Source organism: Cygnus olor, chromosome 1 (assembly GCF_009769625.2).
Source record: "Cygnus olor isolate bCygOlo1 chromosome 1, bCygOlo1.pri.v2, whole genome shotgun sequence".
NCBI lineage: Eukaryota > Metazoa > Chordata > Aves > Anseriformes > Anatidae > Cygnus > Cygnus olor.
The window spans coordinates 94,968,449-94,986,050 of record NC_049169.1 but is presented as its reverse complement, the minus strand read 5'-3'; the positions used below and the strand labels follow the sequence as shown (position 1 = coordinate 94,986,050).

At 41.3% G+C, this 17,602-nt stretch overlaps 1 protein-coding gene and 2 long non-coding RNA genes across 4 annotated transcripts in view; 1 reads left to right on the top strand and 2 right to left on the bottom strand.

Moving 5' to 3' along the window:
* LOC121076257 overlaps window positions 1-17,602 on the bottom strand; it is a 118,750-nt gene that overhangs the window by 14,258 nt on the left and 86,890 nt on the right. The window lies entirely within an intron of this gene.
* The window catches only part of CD200R1 (CD200 receptor 1), a 55,264-nt gene that overhangs the window by 15,489 nt on the left and 22,173 nt on the right, over window positions 1-17,602 (top strand). The gene's annotated exons all lie outside the window — the stretch shown is intronic.
* LOC121076268 lies at window positions 8,204-13,526 on the bottom strand. The gene is made up of 2 exons (XR_005823432.1): window positions 13,103-13,526; window positions 8,204-9,165 (listed from the first exon to the last, which is right to left on the bottom strand). It is a non-coding gene; the product is annotated as an uncharacterized LOC121076268 (long non-coding RNA).

Below are 17,602 nucleotides of genomic sequence, written 5' to 3'. Positions count from 1 at the left end.
GAGGCTGAAAGAAACCTGTTATGGTCTGATTTTGAAGGTTCTGATATTCTCCGTCCTCCAAACATTTTCTCATGCTCTCTTTCCCTCACAGCCACTCTCTTGTCAGCAGTTTAGCTGGAGAACATAGGTATGAGTCAGATTTCTACCTGATAAGTCAGTACTTTTGACCATAATTTTTGAACAGACAGAAGCCATGTTTTATTTTTATTTTTTTTTTATTTTTCTTTCCTTTTTTTTTTTTGAAGAAAAATAAGTTAAACCTACTGAGAGGTACCACCTAGACATACAAGTTTATCTGTGTGTGACTCTGTAGGCAGTACAGTTTCTACATGGTCTATATACAAAGCAAAAATGTGGTGTAAATAAGCCACCGGACCAAAAAACTTTTTCCTTTTGTTCTGAAAAGTGAGAAGGAGCACAATAAGCACTTCACATGACTAAACTGGTGTTGATATTAGTTCTTGTGGTAATATAACTGCATAACTGAAAGCCACAAAGAATTCAGCAGCAAAAAGCTACACTAGCCCAAATATATATTTTAAGTTATCATCAAAATCAAGTTCATGCCATCAAAGTGATTCTGCTGCAGTTGAAACGTGCTTGGTTATTACAGATCCTTTTTTTTTTTTTTTTTTTTTCGTCAGAACAACCTGAGCTCACATTCACTCACACAGCGGATGCACACCTAGCATTGCTCATGTACAGGGGGAGCCATTCCCTGGTCACAAAAGCAGTTTATGCTTCCGGACCTACTTAGGCCTCTCTGAGACAAGTTACAAACCTAGTACTCTGGGGGTACAAAAGGTATACTGCATATTCTGTGGATATCATTCTTCAGCGTCCTCACTCATGAGACTGTGGGCCTTGCTATGGTTTCAGATACTATCAGAGAAATATATTTTACTTTCAGAGAGAGACTTTGTCAGCAACTTCCTCTGAGTACCAGCCATATTTGGATTTTAGCCACTAGTGTTGTTTTTTATGCTCATTCTATTTGCTACTTAGGTTTCTTCAAATTGGTTAAATGTTGTCTAGACAAGCTGTAAGAGAAATAAATAGCAGACTTTTCCCTGAGAGATCCAGAAATTGCCTTCAGTTTTCCCCTACCAAAAATGTCCAGTCAACACGTTTCAGGACTTACATGAACACAAATAGATTTACCTAGGAAACAGCGAATACCTGACTACAGATTCATTCATTATTACTACTCTAATCATCGCTGCTTGCTAGCTTGTCTCAGGCTGAGCACCTCTGCACTGGAAAAAGCATCAGTAATGCAAATATAGAAAGGCTTATATTGTTAGCACTTTGCAGAAAGCTTGGGGAGGGGCTGGTAAAATTTGAGCTTTTTCAGTGCTAAATGAAGAACACGTTTCTTCCACTAGCTCAGAACAGTAATTCTCTCTGATAGGAAAGATACAAGAAAAGACTCCTACCCCATCTGCTATGGGGTTTATCAGCCGCAGATCAGCCCCGTAAGGAAAGGCAGAGCCAAGAAGATACAGGAAGCCCATCTCTTTAAAAAGGCAGGGGGTGGAAGCTCTCCTGCTTCAAGGACCTGGTCCACCAGAAGCATGGGGTCATAGCACAGCACAGAAGTGAAGAGGGAGCAGTAACTCTGCTGAAAATGTACTGACACAACAGGAGTCTGGCATAAGCCAGAGTGAACAGAAAACCTGAGACACAGAGGCAAGAATGGGCTTAAATATTGCTGCAAGAACTGCCTGTGCCTTGTGTGAACAAACCATGTGTGCAAGGGATGGATCAGACTGTTCTTTGGAAAACAGTGCATTTACACACCAGGGTCAGGGCTCCGTGCCCAGGCTGTTTCTTTCTAACTTTGCCATGGTCTTGGCCAGACACCAGATTACATCAGAGAACAGGTCAGAACCCCAGGTGTTCAAATGAGGCATCTAGATGTAGGAAGGGAAGCAGAAATTGTGGAGGACAGTTGAAGAAGAGTCACATTAACTTCTGAAATGACATAGGTGAAATGTCTGTTCTGATTCACATGGGAATATGTCCTGCATTAACCCAATATATTGACAGTAGTCACAATGCAGAACCATTCTTTCAAAGCTAAATGTGCTCCAGGATAACTGGATGATATGACAGGAAGAGCTGGACAGAGACCCACATCCTCTGGAATTTAGCCATCCTCTTGCTGACATTAACATAACAAACTTTCAGGGAGGAGAAAAACAGTATGAAAAATAAGTATCAAACTTAGAAAACTTACGAACAAAATATCAAACTTTGCAAATATGCAATTTTTCTGTAAGTGCCTGAAAAGTGGCTCTAGGGACTGCATCTCTTCTATTTAGTGCTGATTTTTTTTTCTGAATATATTTATACGCAAATAGATGACATCACTCTCCCGCTCCCAGCACAGCTGTATGGGAGCTCTAAGATCTCATTCAGACATGTAATTCTGAGAGCTGATGGAACGTTATCTCCTGTTATCATAGAATAATAGAATATCCTGAGTTGGAAGGAACCCACAAAGATCATTGACTCTATCCTGGGTCCACCCAGGACCACCCAAAAATCAGACCATGTGTCTGAGAGCGTAGTCCAAACACTTCTTGAACTCTGGCAGGCTCAGTGCCGTGACCACTGCCCTGGGGAGCCTGTCCCAGTGCCCGACCACCCCCTGGGTGCAGAACCTCTTCCTAACAACCAGCCTGTCCCTCCCCTGTCCCAGCTCCATGCCGTCCCCTCGGGTCCTGTCGCTGTCCCCAGAGAGCAGAGCTCAGCGCCTGCCCTTGTGAGGGAGCTGCAGGTTGCCATGAGGCCTCCCCTCAGTCTCCCCTTCTCTGGGCTTAACAAACCAAGTTATTTCAGCCGCTCCTCATACATTTTCCCCTCTATACCCCTCACCATCTTTGTAGCCCTCCTTTGGACACTCTCTAACAGTTTTATGTCATTCTTATATTGTGGTACTCAGAACTGCACACAGTGCTCGAGGTGAGGCCACACCAGAGCAGAGCAGAGCAGGACAGTCCCTTCCCATGACCCAGTGCTGTGCCTGATGCACCCCAGGGTAGGGTTGGCCCTCCTGGCGGCTAGGGCACACTGCTGGCTTATACTCAGCATGCTATCAGCCAGCACTCTCAAATCCCTTTCTGAGAGGCTGCTCCCCAGCCTCCCATCCCCCACTCTGAACACATAGCCCAGGTTGCCCTGTCCCAGGTGCAGAATCTAGCACTTGCTCTTGTATTATCAGTGATTTGGATGCAATAAAAAGTTAGGCTAAGGAAATCATGATATAAAAATGCTTCCCATCATCAGTGAAGATTACAGTATCAGTAAAAAGATATTTTTTCTACTGTTCAGAAGAGCAAGACAGACATAAGGTTATGAGGTATCTATCAGGGCTTGCAGACATGCCTTCTTTCAGATTTCTCTCAGTTATGAGATTGCAAACCTGATAGCACTGTTGGAATCAGAGTTCCTACTTAAAGCAAAGCAAAAGAGCAGAATTCCTCCTACATATTACATGGAAATATAACCACTTTCTCCATTTGACTAATGATTAAATATATTACTTTCATGGCTATGAGCTGAGCTGGACTAGAAAGACTGAACCACCCTAATCTGTCCAGGAGATGATCCTGCAGTAAGTGTCCCTGTCAGCCCCACACATTACTCTGCCTGGAGGGAAGGACATTTACGGCATTCTGCTGTGACACACTCCACATTCTGTCAGGCTGCTAGAACATACGAAATAACACCACAGACAGGAGGCATGAATAAAGCGTGACGGGAAACTGGCAGGAGAAACAGCAAAGACAATTTCCTGTGAGAAATGAGATATGTCAGCTTCTTTACCCAATAAGTGTTATGCAGCACCAGGGGTGGACTACAGTAGTCAGATAATATGTTCTGCAATGTTACTCCTTCCTTTCCCCATGGGATTGACTTCATACGTACCTGATGTTGCAGAGTTGAGCGCCAGCATAGAACAGTACATTGGATGTGGGCAGAAAATACCTCAACCATTTTCTCACTCTCTTCTTCATGACCTATGTTTTATTTCTTCTCCTTTCCCAAAAGAATATATTAAGGAATTTGATATTTATCTCAATATGTTGTATTTCCTTCCATTTTTTAAGGGAACAGGGGGAAACAAGATACATTGTATACTGAACAACCCCCTTGAAATGCTTCCCTACAATAGAGAATTCAGAAATATGGCACTGAATGTTGTCATTTGATCAGACATCCCAGGAATCCTGGAAATGTTGCTCTAAATAGAAACCACCAATTCTATTGGATGACTAGGAGAAGGAAGTTGAGGAGCAATTGTTAACTAGATTTTAACCTCACTCAAGGCTAATAATGGATTATGTTTACTATTGTCATTTGAGGATAAAATAAATATGAAACGTTGAAATATATACCAAGTATATTTCTTGACATACAGATTGCTATGGAGTATGATATTCAGAACATACTGAAATATACCCATAAATCACCATAAGGGGAGAGAGATACAGTTTTATCTCTGTTGAGGCAAGGGAGTGTTCACTATATTGCCAAGATTAAAAAATAACACTCCACAAAATAGATATTTGCACATTCACGGAAATAAAATCATGATTATTTTAAATTAGGGCAATTGGTCACGTCACCTTCTGAAGAATGAGAAGAGACTGAGGAAGTCAGGAAAAAATTCTGTCTGCCACTATACTGTGGGATCCCTGTGCTGGCTGAGGACAAGAAATTTAAAGGGCAGAGGTGTCACAGAGCAACAAGAGTCAGCTGCTCCCCAAGGGACAGGGAGACAGAAGGACAGTGAGGCTGGCAGAGCAAAAGCCACGGCTCATCCCGAGCTACCTGAGAGAGGTGAGCAGAGCAGTCCTGGGGACAGTAGCCAAGAGTCCAGATCATCAAGTTCACAGTGATAAGTCTGGTCCAAGGTCATGCTAGAAAGTCAATCCATAAGCCAAGGTAAGATGAGATCAAGGTAACCGGGGTCAGACACAGCCCAGTAAGCATCACACATATTCACGGTGACAACACAGGTCAAGCTGTGAAATCAGCCCATAGTGAGGCAGGGGCATGACCAAGTTAGAGATTGGCATTCCCACACCACAGCTCAAGCAGGAAGCAAAGGCCCCTACCGGAGTTTGAATGGGGCTCCCTGGCCTATGGGCAGGGAGTGGAATTGGAAGCTCAGGTGAGGCTAATCAGGGCTAGTAAGGCCTGTTAGTGCTCCCTGCCGGTAGGAACCTAACCACTATACAGGGCAAACTAACTGCAAAGGGGTGAGCTTCATTAAGTCTATCCAGAAGTCTGGTTCTGTTGCTGCATCTAGATTTATTACAATGAATGCAGTCCCTGTTGGGGACTGTAGTGTAGGCATATCTACAGAGCAGGGAAGAGAGTAGATGGTGTGAGTCCTGCATCACTGCAGTAGCCACAAAATTGATTGCTTCTTGTAGGACTGTAAAACAGGTTGCATGTCACTCATAACTTCTGCCGAGCAAAAGCACCTTGGTCTGGAGGGCTGTGCTTAAACTGAACATAATGTTTCATCTACAGTTTGCTTGTATCCAGACCTTCATTCACAACCAAAATTGGTTCTTGCATGCACTGGTTTGTCCTTCACTATGGATAACAACGAGCCTGGAGAGAGCCCTACACATCTCTGTGCAGAAGGAATTCAAAATCTACAACTTCTAGTCTGACCAACAGTGCAAAAGGACCACCTAGTTGGCATGATTTCAGTGATGGGGGACTGTCCAGTGCCAAATCTGCAGGATGAAGTTGCAAATATTCACAATGCAGCCAGTGTCACTATGGAAAAATAAGTAGGGCCTGCCTAATCTTCACTTACTACTATCTGTCTTCCATCAAAAGGCTGGACAGCCCTTGCTAATTTTTACTACATGTGATATTTCCACTCATGCATACTAACTTTTTCCTATTAAGTAATTTACTTAACATCTGTGCATCAGAAGGTTATCTTAAACTGCATCAAGAAGAATTTGTTCATTTCATATGTTGCTGATAGTGTCATCAAAATGGAACATGTTATGAGACAGGACAAGCACAAACAACCCTCTAAACCAGTGAATCTCAAGTTTTGCAAGGGGGTAGCCCATTACACCCAGACAAATACATAATTATGGAACTTCTATGAAACTTCTATGAATACAATGTCACAGTAAAAGCTGTGCCTCAGAGATGGACTTGAAAACCACATAGGTTTTCAGTGTATGTGTCTGAGAGTATCTTTGCAAGAGAAGGAAAAGATGTATGGGAAGAACTTGAATGTGAAATGTTGAGAGCCCATGAAAAGCAATGTAAGATTATGTGTAAAATAGGTATTGGTAAGGCTTCTCCACCTGCTCACTTTCTGTGATGTATCAGCAGCCCACTGTGCACCATTTGAGGAGCTTCACTGTCTAGTTAACATAACTTCATGCATTTTACTCCAGACAAATAGCTTTGGTTCTTTTCAGGATCGCTGGACTGAGTAGAGCAAGAAATTACAGATAGGGAGACAAATGTAGTGTCAGGATTGCTCATATTCACTGTCACATGGGCTACAAACCACCTGAGCAAGCAAATCCCTTACTATTCCATAGAACTGGGAAAACACACGGCCCATTTGTACACACTCATTGAGAGCAACTGCAAACTTAGTCTACTGTCGTTTTTGAGAACAGGGAGTTAAATCACAGCTGTCAAGTACTTCCAAGGTAATACAAGTACATCCTTACAAGGAACTCAATTCTGCTTATTTCATGTTTCATGCCATGGGAGCAAGCAACAATTTTCATCATGTTAATTTTCTTTTTCCATTTAATGAGAATTTTTTTTCCTGTTTATCTTGTTGTCAAATATGTAGAAGAATGATATTATATTTCTTAGACAAAGATGAATCTTTGCAGGAGTCTTAAATACAGCAGTCTAAATAAAATAAAACTTTTTGATTGAAATATTTTTAAATAAACCTAAAATAATGATGACCAATCATTATGCTATACCTATTCAAGTAATTACATTCAATAAAAAATCATAGAGTAGTGCAGACTTTCTCCTAAAGTTTCACAGAAAGTAGACCTTCAAAAATACTTTTAAAAATACAAATCCCACTCCCTTGAACAAATTAAATCTTTTACTTTGGCCTGAATAACATGTTTCATTCCATCCTAAAATGTATTTCTGAAAGAGAGAAGTATCATCTTGTTTGACCACAAGGTGAAAATGAAAGCGCAATTAGAGTGTTTTCTGTATTTTTAATCAATTGAAGTTACCCACAGGTCAAATGTACATTATCAAAACTGTCTAGTCTTACAGACTGGACAATGAGAAAAACAAATAGGACTATCTGACACTATGTTTTGAGACATCTGGGAAAGAGTTAAAACAACGATTCAGTTCGCTGTGAATTCTAAATAAACCTGTGGGGTAGAATGGAGAAAAAGAGACAGTTTTCTCCACAGGAGGAAATATAACACCAATCTTTTAGATCTTACTGCCAGAGTAGCTGAAAAAGTAGGGTGGAATATAAGTAGATACAGTGGTAGAACCATGCAACACATATGAGGTATTCCTTGTAAAGTCACTTCTGGTCTTTCAGTATTTTTGGCGAAACAGGACCTTGTGACATGTTTACGAGTACAGAAACCAAGCCAGGGAGAAAAGAAGGCTGGTAGGTTTGCAGAAGAATTATTCTCACAGATGGTATGGATGGCTAAATCTATCAGGTAAAAAGTCCATGCTGAATGTGGATAGCAATGCAGGAAATCTTAGTTACTTCAGCTGTCTGATGGATAGTTATTTTCAAAGTGGTCACATGATTTGAGTTCTCAGATAATTATTTTTACACATAAAGACAATACCAGTGAAAAGATCTGGGATATATGTACGGTGCAGAACCTGGGCTGAACTCCACATTGCAGTGTTCTCCATTGCCTTTCTTAATTTGTTCTGAACATTAACGCAGATCCTTCTGGATTTAGATGTAGATTTTGATTCTCACAGAAATCAAATAATCTATGCTAAAAAGCCTCTGTGATTCAAGGCATTAGCTGTATATGCCATTTTATATTCTAGACAGTAGTATTGAACCAAGTCACTGCAGAGAGAATTAGGAAACTTCAGCTATTCTAAATAATGATGTAAACAGTATATGCATCCCAACCTACCTTGAAAACAAGCAGAATATTTAATCACAGAAGATTTAATCTAAAGTTGTACTCAGTTTAATCAGTGATTTGAATCACAACAATATATCAACAAAATGATTTTTTGGGAAGAAAACTGCTGTACTTCTGCTGTACCCTTACTGACAAAAGTAACACACTCATTAGTAAGTGTTAGAATTTATAGCTATTATCAGGGTAAACAGCTGCTCTTTTCAGAGTTTCAGACATAATTTGCTATCATAATCAAAGAGCACAAGGTTTCAAAAACAATCCCAAAGTGGGAAGCTTTTGTCTCATCAAAATTGAAGTTGCAGTATTTCCTGGATTTTAGTGCTGTTTCATTCTACGTAAGGATTTTAGCATTTTCATCCTAAATACCTGCAGCAGCAGTTTCTAAAGAAAGAACAGAGCTGTGTGAGAAAACATGTCATTGCTAGTGCACAAATTACTATTTTTGAGCTTTTAACTTACTGCTTCTTTCTTGTTGCTGCTCAGACAAGCTTGCCCAGCACTGGAGAGATGCAAATATCAAGTCACCACTTATATTCACCAGTATGTAGTTTAGAAAATGTGACCTGATTAAAACATAAAAAGCCAATTTAATTGTAATTACCAGAATTTTTCCATCTTGTTCATTTCTTCACTGAAAGTGTTCTCAGTATTGCCAAGTTCCCAAATTAAGTGATGTTTATAGTACTTCTGCCTCAGCTTCTGGAACCACACAGTTCTTTAAAATGTCATATTCTAGCCATTATTGTTACAGAGCAAAACCACCTAAGCAAATGCATTTCTTTTGTAGTCATATGATTTGTGGCCAATGGGTTAAGAAATGATTTTTCAGTCTTCAGGACTGGCAGAACTTTCTCTTCCAGATTCATACAGATGATGTACCACTTGTGCTCTTAGCCCTATATTGCTAACAGCCGTAGGCTGTTATTTCCCCATGCCAGACAGGCCTTGTTTGTTCCGGTCTAAGGAGCAGGGCTGATTCCTAGTCACATATCTGTATCAGAAAAAAAAATAACTCTTTAGTTTAGCAAGTCTGCTTACATAAAAGAAGCCCACTTGTTGTGGATTTCCAGTACATGCATTTGCATCACTACATAAGCATTATATGCATACAACACGTAGCCTGGGGAGTTGAGCTTCTCTGCTGACACAAGCCATTTTAAAAATTCACTTCTAAAAAGAAAAGAACCAGAATTAATCAGTGGCAAAGCTGGAAAAGACAGATTTACTTCCTGCCTTTCCGATCCCCCCATATCAAGTCTCTTCCCTTTCTCAGAAAGTGTAAAGAACGGCACATCGAAATCAGGAAATTCCATCCTGCAAACTAAAAACATTGAGATTATCAGGAAAAATCATTCAATAAATAAATAAGCTGGTCTTTCTGGAGTTACAACAGAGACTCATTTAGATTCTGCACATCTTAATTAAACCAATTATAACTGAATTATTTTATGCTTAACACAACTGTTGTGGATTAGACTTGGCTAACTAATAAATGTCCACCCAGCTGCTCACTTAGTCCCCTCAGCCTGTGTGGGACAAGGGGAGAAACTGGGAAGAACAAGAATGAGAAATCTCATGGGTCAAGACAGAAAAAAGGAGACTGCATACCAATTACCATCATGGGCAAGACAGACTTGACTTGGGCAAAAATAATTTATTATCAATTAAAGGAACCATTTAATTACTTATTTGTGTAGTGGGAAACAAGAAGACAGACATTGAAAGAACAGCTTTCCTCCCCACTTTCCTATGCTCAACTTCATTCCCAATGCCTCTGCCTCCCACAGAGGCCCAGGGGGAGGTGAGGTTACAGTCAGTACCCAGCAATTCCTCTCTGCTGCATTTTGGACCCAGCTGGAGCTGGCTGTGTATGGCACAGGAAAGCCCCTGGCCTCTTCTCACAGAGGCCACCCCTGTAGCACCCCCACTACCAAACCCTGCCACTTACACCCAGTATTGAAACCTAAGGAAAATTCCGAGTGGGGGGGAACTCCTCAAATGCTAAATATTTTTCAAGCAGACCACAATTTTAAGTATGAAGTATAAATTGTGTCCTTTTTCTGAAAGAGTAGGTGACACAGGAGCTGATCATATTAGAGGTAAAAGAAGGCACAGGCATTATCTGCATAATACTTCTGAATAATATATCTGAATAATGTAAGGTTTCCAGACCTCCCAGATCTGTGGTTGATGCCTGTATATGAAGATACTCATTTCAGTGTGACCTGTATCACAGCATAGATCCTTTGCTAGGAAAATCCTCTTTCATGGAATAACATTTTCTTCAGAAAGTAAAATGTACTCTGCTGGAACAGAGACAATGGCTACTGTTCTCTGTCTCAGTTTCTAGGGGGTTATTTTACCTGCACCCTTGAGAAGGAGACACCCAGAGATGAGGTGAGGAAAAGCATAGGACAAGATTCAGTGATAATATCCTAATTCAGGTCTTTCATAGCCTTGAGGAAATCATGAGTTTCTTATTATTTTTCAATTCAGTCTCCCTTTCCCACTATAGCTCTCTGTTTTTCACTGGAAAAATGAAGAATAGTGCAGGGTAAAAACCTAAAGCTGACAACACATAACTTCCCTTAATTATGTACAGATTAGGTTCATCACTGCTATACAATTTACTAGGGTGTTAAAGAAGAGTGAATAGGTATGAATAAAGAGTGTTTCAAATGTCACATGTAGCCTGTTCTTCATCTCAACAGAGGTACTGCTAGTACTCATTCTCTCCTGAGAAAACCTAGGCTAGAAAAGTAGAGCACTTTTCTAAGAAGGCTGCAAGCTTTTAACCTGATGACATCAAGACATGGTAATCATCGCTTCCTATGGTACTTTGTTCAAACACTTGGTCATGTTCACTGTTAAAAATACATGCCTGATTTACAGTTTAAATTTGACTTGCTGTAACTTGGTGGGTGTTGCATCTTTTTCAGTCAGTGAAAAGGTCCTTTGCCACCTGCACTTTTCCCTTGTGCATGTTTCCCACATATTTGCACATTGTGATCAGATCACATTTTAATCTCCTGTATTTCCACTTATATGGTTCTTTATATGCTGTTATAGCTATCTAACTAAAGGATTAGAGCTTCCAGAAAGGCATTTCTTATTTGAGGGTATGGAAGTGTACAAGCCAAAATAACCTGTCAGTTTATTTCACAGAGTTTGCTTCAAACCTTAGGCAAAAATTCCACTAAAACCAATGAATTTGTTCCTGTATAGCTTGAGAAGTTTGGCCTTTTCAGGATGAGAAATATCAATGAATGCTTTTGGTTAATTTGATGGTGGTGATCCTATAAAGAAGGGCTTTCTTTCCCATTTCTAGTCCCACCACTCCACCAAATTCCAGAAAGCCGCACTTGAGACTGTTGGCAAACAGGTGCACAGTACAACTGTGTCGCAGTTACAGCTATTAGCTGCTGACATTGATGCAGTGTCACAGTACCTACAATTCTGTTTTGGTGCCCTGCTCTGCGCACTGTGGCTCACCATGTGCTCCACTCATCTTCTCTTGCCTCTCACCTCAATATCCCAGCTTTTGAATTGGGATGCCATCTCTCCCTCTCTTTCATCTTGTTCTGTGGCAATCATTCCAAATGGCAAACCTGAGTCTTGCTAACTGTCTGTGGCAGTAGAGCTGTCTTTGGCAAGCTCTCTTGATGCATCTAGAGGAAGTGCAAGACTGAAAAACAATCGGCACTTTTTGGTCACCTTTCCCCACTTTATCTATGGGGCCACTGATCTCATCTCTCTCACAGAGACTACAGCTTCAGATTAACATGCCAGAATCTACCAGGCCATGGCATTTGGCTCTCTCTTCAATCTGTTGATCTCTGACCTATGTTTCTCTTACTACAACCTCCAACACTAGCCCTTCTGCAGCCGGAGGGAGATAAAAGAACACATGCCTGCCCTCGGTTTTCCTGTGTTAAGAAGTTAAGAACCTAAATATTGTTCACACTTAGGGTATGTGGATTTCTAGATTCCAAAACAGGTTTTAATAAAGTGGTTTGCAAATTAAAGAGCAGTAGGAAAACTACCTGTGAGAAATCCAGAAATCGCCTCTTACGTTTTTCTCACCTAAGGAACAGAAAACATCAAGCGTCATTCTCCCCATGATCACCCCTTTAATCAAAGACTCCCCACACTGCAACCACATGACTGTAATAATTACTTTTCGTCACTCTGTCCACCACAGGATTACACAGAAACTCATATCCTGTCAGCATGCAGGATTTCCTTAAAAAGACGGCTATCTGGTGACAGCAGCCTCATTTGCCTGAGGGTAGGATTGTCATCATGGCACCCACCACACTTCCCTATGAAACAGGTGACTGTTGCCATCCTTATTTAACAGATGAAAACCAAGGCACAGACAGAATGCGAATCTCAGCAGCTGCACTAAATGAAAAAAACCCACACCGTAGCGGTTTGACCAACTTGCCCTTCAGACATGCCTCACCTCTCAAAAAGCTCTTAGTTCTAAAGGGGGCTCTTACTGTGGCAAAAAGTTGTGGCAGACAAACAAAACATCTTGCTGTACCAAAACCTCTTCAGACAAGAGGCAACTCCACAAGCTCATCAGAGGCCTGCAATTTTAGTGACATCGAGGATGAAGCCCTCTGATTCAAACAAATAATCAGAGAGGGAAAAATGGAAATTGAAGGTGAAGTGAAATGTAGTCTGGGAAAAACAAAAACAAAAGAAAAACAAACAAAAAAAACGCACAGTTTTTAGAAGGGTAGAGGGATTAGAAGCCAAGCTTGGTTAGCTAATAATTATTATTAGGACTAGAAATTAGTTTCTGTTTCCCTTTATAATGCAATAATGGCAGGATGCTTGACCACTTCTCATACCAACTTCAAGCTAAGAAAATGAAGTAACTTCATTCACTGCATAAATGGGCTATGTACCTCTGTACCTACCAGCTATTGCTGAAATAAGAAAACACCCTGGAAATGTCTCCATATCCTGTTCCTTCCATCAAACCAGGGATTTCAGCACTTTAAGGAATCAGAGAAGTGAAACATCTTCCTATTGAGAAAGCAGAGCCTTAATTACTTATTTCAGTGCAACGTCTTGCAAGATTTGCCTCCCGACCAAAGCAAAGAAGGGCTGACTCCAACACTTTGGAACTCCAGCACGGAGGGGAGCTAGGTCTCATCTGCAAGTTCCCACTCCTTCCCTCTCACCAAACATCTGTCTCAGCTCATCCGGTGCTCTGAGTCACTTCCTCCCCACTTTTCATCATACGCCCTCAGTGCACTTCTCCAAGTAAGCCCAGTATTTTTGCACAATCTGGAGCATGGTTCAAGAGAAGCCTTGCTGGGAGGTAGGCTAGAACATAAACACAGCATATCACAGGGTGAAACTCCTAAGTTTTGTGGCCAACGCAGGAGCTCAGAGCAGGGCAACATCACGCATTTTAGTGATGTTAAGGCTGATTTTGAAAGAGCCACACCATTTCATACCAGCAGAAACTGTGCCTTCCACATATGTTAGTGACTCCAGAACTAGCTCCAAGTAAGCCGATACGCCATCACGTTGTACTGGGTGGAAACATTCATCCCCACAGGGCAGCAGTTAGGTGCACAAACAGGCTGCTATGCCCTGGCTAGGTGCTGTGCTGTGCTGTTCTGAGCATACCACTGCCATTTCTGAAGCTAGCTGAAAGCCAGCTAGGGGAGCTTTGCACTCTCAGCAACTGCACAGCATGGGCATGGCCTGCAGAAGGCTTTGAGGCAGGAATCCAAGGAGGCATGGGGAGCAGAATTTCAGACTAGGCTGCAGGGAAGTGTTTAGTGCATTTAGCCTCCCACACAACACCCCCACAGGAATACTTTGAAACATGGGTAGAATTTTATTTACCTACATGTGTATAAATGGCGCACAACAGCTCTGAACCCAAAGTCAGGTCCTCCTGTTTCAGTCTTGCTATTAAATGCAAGCTTCCCTGAAGGGAGAGGGACTCTGCGAATGTGGGCTTCACCTCAGGCTTACCTACCCTCCAGCAGGAGTTAGGTGAAAGAAACCGTGTTCTCATCAGGACTTTCAGGTGTGTGGGTGTTTCCAGGAATAAACAACATTCAACCACAGAACAACCAGGAAGCGGCTTTATAAGCATATCATGTCACTTCAGTGCTGCAAAGTTTATAAATTTTATCTCCAGAGCCAGCCTACCATGTTGTGCCATTCTGCTAGAGGACTTGCCATGTGACGGGCTAGGAAATGTCCACTGTGCCCTGTCCTTCACAGCATGCTGAAAGCAAGAGCTGAAATTACAGAGCCTGCAATTCCAAGCATTCATACAATCATATTTTGGGCAGACCTGTCAGTCATATTCCAGGTAGACTGGATGAACTCTATTACAGTTCTGAACTGAAACAGTAGGAGGAACAGCCAGTCACAATAAAGTGCATTTGCAAGGTAGATGTAGGAGAAGTTTTGCATCTGCCCACACAAGAAGTGAGGCTATCCAATACTTTTGCTTTCTCTATCACGTAACCCCATATGCAAAATTAGTGTATTTTGTTACAAAGGATGCAAATAAAACTTATGAAATTATTTTTCCTTCACTGTAAATGTAACAAGTTCTTGGCTCTAAGATCATCACAAGGCAGGAAATTCACTTACAAGTGTGACGCACACTACTATCTCTGAAAGAATTAGTGTGTTTTAATGCCCTATACATCGGGCAAGACCATTACATAATGTAATTCATCCTTAATTCCACTTACCTGCCAAATTCCCAGACAAGATCATTTTTTTTCATTACTAGGGTGTGCACTTATCTGTGAGTAAAACACATCTCTCAGTAGCACAGAGAATCACACTTTTCCAGAACCAATCTCAGCTCCAGAGATAATTGGATTGTCTCATATATGTGCAGCCTATAGTGCCATGTGTATGGTCCCAAGATTTAGGGTCCTCAGCTGACACAGAAGGAGACACAGTAGGGAGAATTCTCATGTGGACAAAATCATGGCAGCTCTGCGAGAAGTCAACAGACCCAGGCCGGGTTATGAGTTTATACCAGCTGAGGTTCCGGCACACTGCTATTTATGTCATCATTGGAAATGAAGTTCCTGAAAAAAAATAATTTCTGTCTGCACCTTGGTAGTTAAAACCCAGCTTTATACTCCTGCACTTCTTATTGAACAAGTTATTAGCATGGAATCTGCTGTCAGCAAGGACTTTCAGGCTGAGTAAAACCACTTCAAACAGAGCAGATCACAGACTGTGCCTTTGTCAAATAATATCTGATGACATTATGATAATTAACATAAAATGGGTCTGCAATCACCCACACTGAAAACCACAGGCAAAGCCCAGATCTGTGCTCTCTGTACACAGAAGACAGGGAAAGTTCAGACTCCAGAAAGACTGCAATGGCTTTGGGTTTTCTCTGCTGCTGTGTAGAAATGTGCACTCACTGGAAGTGCCTTTAATTGCACCTTGTTGGCAACTTCTTCAACTATGTCTCAGGCTTCAGGCTCAGCTCTCACGATCAGTTTATCCCTCTCTTTCTCCTCATTTCCATCAAATGCACACCACATTTCTGACTGATGCAGCCAGCAAACCCCAACACCTTTCCCCTGCCTCCATGCATTATTTCTCCATCTATGTCATCCTCTGTCACAATCTGGCCTTTCTCAGGGTCAGTTCCTCTGTCATGGGATCCTGGTTCCCAATGTGTTACTGAGAGGACAGGAAGAAGAAATAAAGATTCACTACTCCTTGTGGTAAATTTATGTTTTCAGTAATGTCCCGCCACAGACTGCATGTCTCACTTCCTAAATTCCATTGTCTGTAGTAGTATTTTCAAAAAGGTAAAAAGAGGCACTGTGGCAGTACTTCCCATTCTCAGGCATCCTCAGATTTCCGTCCTACCTTCTTGTATGAGCCCCCCGCTTTTTCCTGGACACCCAGGCTTCAAGTTGAAAGTTGCTCACAAGGCTTCTTAATAACATCTTAAATGACATTTGCCTAGCAAAAGAATCCCGCTGTCCAGTTTCTGGTTCTGAAGGAATTCCTGTAGGAATGTCAGACACCTGTAATTCTGACAATTTAAAGTAGCATTTTTATTATTAACAAGATAGCTAACTCTCTTCTTAAATCTCTTCTACCCCATTGCATCTTTCATTTTTCAAGTCTCTCAGTTCATGCAGCAATCATCCAGTCTGCCAAATCTGCACATTTACACCAGCTTAGTTTCATTTGGCCTTTGCGTCAAGTTTGAGCACCATTTCTTACACATCCAAGGCCTCATACTGCTTACACATTGCCTAATTCTTTCCTTTACACAAACACTTCTTCCTCTCTATCTCCTTGTCTAAAATATACCTATGTTATCTATTCACATGCATCACTAATTCCTAGATCAACGGTAATTACTCAAAAAATAAACCAGAGTGTTACTGTGGATAGCACATTGAAAACCTCAGAATACTGCTGAGAAGCATCAAAACATTAAACTGAACTTAAAAATTAAGTGGGACAAAGGTACAGTACTCCTCGCCACACAAAACTGCAGTCAATAATAAGACTCTAGGACCAAGAAGATTAAATTTCTTTCTGCCTTGCCTGATTTTCTTTATGTTCCTTATCAGTCTTTTTGCTTATTTACATGAGACCTTAATTCACACTCCTTTGCTCCAGTGAACGTTAATGCAGACCATTTCTGAACACTAGTCTGATCCAACAAAATTACCAGAACATCAGACTACCGTCATCACTGCAGCCTGTCAATGTCCAAATGTGCTGTGCTGTCCTGGCTCCTGAACACCTCAATTTCTTCTTGACTTTGATCTGTTTTCTGTCTTTACTGTTTTTGTCTCTGTCCTTGGTGGTAATTATTCTGATTTGCAGCTTTCAACAGCTGAAACCTTCTCTACTGCTGGCCCACAGAATTGTGCCAGGGAAGTGCTATGGCTTAAGAAAGGAAAAGAAAGCTCTGAATCTGAAAAGACTAAAGTGAGGAAGTGGAGAAACAGGTACAGTGCTAACAACAACAACAACAACAAACTAACAACAAAAAACTAACAACAAAACCCCAAAACCACAGTATCCTGAAGAAAAAAGTTGTAATTGAAAGATGTGGGCCAGCTTGATTTTCTATGATTTCTGCTGGAAAGTATGTAAAATAGTATTTCTTTTCTCTCACTCAGTCTCTCCTCCCAGGGTCTGGAAAGCCTTGTTGTTCAAGGTGGAAACAAAGCTGACAGTAGCTCCTGAAGGGAGAAATCCTTAAGACAGGAGGAAGGATTTTTCTTTGAGGTAGTAACAAAGAAGTGCTGAAGATGCAGAATGGCAGTAGTGGCAAGGATGAAGAAAAAGTTTCTCTCTAGCGCCACAAAATGAAGATTTTCTTTTTGATATTAAACTCGGGCTTAAATAGTCTCCTCCACTGCTACCCCATTTGAGCT